The sequence below is a fragment of the Elephantulus edwardii genome, unplaced genomic scaffold, assembly GCF_000299155.1.
Source record: "Elephantulus edwardii isolate Elephantulus edwardi_28Jun2011 unplaced genomic scaffold, EleEdw1.0 scaffold00042, whole genome shotgun sequence".
In the NCBI taxonomy this organism is placed as follows: domain Eukaryota; kingdom Metazoa; phylum Chordata; class Mammalia; order Macroscelidea; family Macroscelididae; genus Elephantulus; species Elephantulus edwardii.
Window position 1 is genome coordinate 11,521,341 of NW_006399792.1, and position 3,443 is coordinate 11,524,783.

The following is a 3,443-nucleotide window of genomic DNA, read 5'->3' on the forward strand; positions in this document are numbered from 1 at the left end:
ACCGTTGCTCTTGAGTACTTTAGAGAGGTCTCTAACAGCAGACTTTCCCATCACGATACGCTTTTTGATTTCCTGACTGCTGGTGCCAAGAGTATTGACGGAAGAGCCGAGCAAACTGAAGCTGTGAACAATCTCAATCTCTTCGCCATCCATCCTGATGCTGCCAATTGGTCCAGTGGTATAAATAGCTCATAAATATCAGTTATAAATAGCTTAGACAATTATAACATTTATCACATACTTCTTTTTTTTTTCAGAGTCAGGAATTCCTTTATTCCGTATCAAAACAATCTTAATAGTAAGTGCAGATTATACACTTTTTTTTTTTTAAATATGGAACGCTTCACGAATTTGCGTGTCATCCTTGCGCAGGGGCCATGCTAATCTTCTCTGTATCGTTCCAGATTATACACTTTTATCTCATACATATAAGTTATTTCTTTAGGAGACATCTCTTATCAGGCCACATTCCTATCTCGTCCTTCTAGTGAGACAGTGACATTTACATTGGTCTTATTCATAGAACATAGCGACTGTAACAGACAGAAACATACAACAACAAGGTGCAGAGAACGGAGTTTTTCCACATACATTTAAACAACTTCCCAATACACAGATATCTCCATTGTTGTTTTCAAAATTACTTTATGAATAAGCTCTTAATAAGTACAGTCTTCTGAATAAGTACAATCTGGGTGAAGTATTGGCAAATACTTTAAATAAGAAATTCCAATGACTTAAAATTTAAGCCCAAACTAGATGTTTAAGGTCTTCTTTATTGCAAATATGATGTCTTTGACCTGAGGTACGGAGTTGTCTTCTAGAATCTTTGCGTAAGGCATAGGGACATCAGCACCGGTGACACGGACTGCAGGCGCATCCAGGTAATTGAATGCAGGTCCTTCCATGATCCTGGCACAAATTTCGGCTCCTACTCCAAACTGTGGCCAGCCTCCTTCCACAGTTACAAGATGGTTTGTCTTGATGACGCTGGCTTCAATGGTTTCAATGTCCATGGGTCTGATGGTATGCAAATTTATGACCTCACATTCAATCACCTCTTTAGACAGCACTGTTGCAGCTTCTAAGCAATGGCCAACAGGTCTTGAATGGGAAACCACGGTTACATGAGTTTCTGGCCTTTCTACTTTGGCTTTTCCAATAGGTATCAGAAAATCTTTTGACTGAGCTGCCTCAGGGAAATCAAATGGAACACCATACATCAATTCATTCTCTAACATTACAATTGGATTGTTATCCCAAATGGCTGATTTAATAAGTCCTTTTGTGTCCTCTGAATTCCAGGGGCTGACCACTTTTAAGCCTGGGCAATGCCCGTACCAGGCTGAAGCACTGTGAGTGCTGGGCAGCCACGCCTGCCGAAGCACCGTTGGGCCCCCTGAAGACTATGGGCACAGACTGAAGACCCCCGGACATGTAGTAAGTCTTGGCAGCAGAGTTTATAACCTGGTCAATGGCTTGCATAGAGAAATTGAAGGTCATAAATTCACAAATGGGCCGCAACCCAGCCATAGCTGCACCAACAGCAATTCCAGTGAAGCCCATCTCAGATATGGGGGTGTCTATGATCCGCTTGTCTCCATATTTCTTCCAAAGGCCTCGACTAACCTTGTATGCTCCGTCATATTGGGCAACTTCCTCCCCAAGCAGAAAAACCTTTTCATCTCTTTCCAGTTCCTCATCCATCCTCTGATTTATAGCATCACGAACTGTCACCTGCAGTCCCGCCGGCACCGACTGGTGGAATCGCCTCCTCAGCAGCCCAGAAACCTGCTGTAGCGGCCTCTTCACCAGCCCTGACGCCACCGCCATCTTTCCCGTGTCCTCTAGCCGCCGCCACACATACTTCTTTTGTAACAGACAAAATTTTAGGTGTTTTATAAATATGATCTCACTTAATCCTCATTTAATTTTATGAAGCAGAGTGGCCAAGGTTCATGACTCCATTCATTGCTTTCTATCCCTGTTTCTGCTATGCTAGTCTGGTCCCTCATGGCTTCTTGCCTGGAGCTCTGGTACTATCTGCCTATTTCTCACCTTTACTATATTCACTGAATCCAGGTTTAATTTCCGGAAACAAATAAAGGTTTTTGCTAGTCTAGTAGTGGTTGGTTACTTTGAATAGGTCTATACTTTTAAAAAAAAAGGTAGAACTGTTTATTACAATTTCAAGCAAAGGGGGGGGGGATCAGAACTGAGAGAAAAAGATTCATGAGAAGAGGCAGAGCCAGCTTTATGAGGATTGAAGAAAGTAGTTTCAAAAGTCATTAAGGAAAACAATTATATGCTAGATAAAGAACTTGTATTTTTCACTTAGAGAGCTGTGTGGCACAGAGAACTTGGAATTGGCCTATATCTAGAAAACATTACTACCATATGCAAGTAAAATATTGCTTAAGATTATTAAAAAATGACTAGAACACTACAACAAATAGCCTTAATAGCAAAGAATAGCCTGAAATTCAGGATGAATTTAGAAAAGGCTGTGAAACCAGGGAAATCATGACTCATGTGTCTTACGTGAAAATAAAGAGTGCCTGAAAGATTTCTATCTGTGTCTTATTGACTATGCAAATGCATTTGACTATGTAGATAATAACAAATTATAGCTAACACAGAGAAAAATGGGAATCTTAACACACTTAATTGTGTTTATGGAAAACATAAAATTAGGCCAAGAATTGGTTATTGGAAAAGATCAAGGGTAACTTGTTTGGTTTAAAATCAAGAAAGATGTCAGAGCTGTATGCTTTCTTCATACCAGTTTAATCTGGATACTGAGCAAATATTTGTGAAGTTGGATTATATGAAGAAGAGTGTGGGATGAGGATCAGAGGGAGATTCATTAACAACCCGTGTTACGCAGATGACTCAGTCTTGCTTTCTGAAAGTGAGGAGGACTTAAAGCACTTGTCATACCTTTGACTATACATTACAGCTCAACATCAAAAACCACAGAAATCTTCACCATTAGAACAATAGGCAACATCATGAAAGATGGAGAAAGAGTTGAAGTTGTCAATTATTTCATTTTACTTGTATTCACAATCAACAATCTCAGTGCCAGCAGTCAAGAAATCAAAAGATGTATTAAAGATTCACCATCAGCTGGGAAATAGCTAGCAGAGAGAGAAGAGTCTAGTGGGTTGCTGCTTGTTTGGATGTCTAAACTTCCCCAGTTAGTAGAGTGAGGTACATTCTGTGGGATTCTCAAAGTAGTAACGAGGATAGGGTTTCATGAGCCACTGTGAATCCACCCAACATCCAGCGATCCTACAATTTCTCCCTACTCTGAGCAATGCATTCACTATCACCAGGAAATAATGAATTGCCTGGTCCAGCCAGTGAAGAAAGTGTCACTGGGAAATGGAATCAATAGCAACACATAGAATCCACAAGTAGCACTATAAAAATAAAGAACT

General features: G+C 40.3%; 1 pseudogene; it reads right to left on the bottom strand.

Annotated features, from left to right (window-relative positions):
- Positions 1 to 755: 755 nt before the first annotated feature.
- LOC102849183 lies at positions 756 to 1,833 on the bottom strand (annotated as a pseudogene).
- Between the last annotated feature and the right edge of the window lie 1,610 nt (positions 1,834 to 3,443).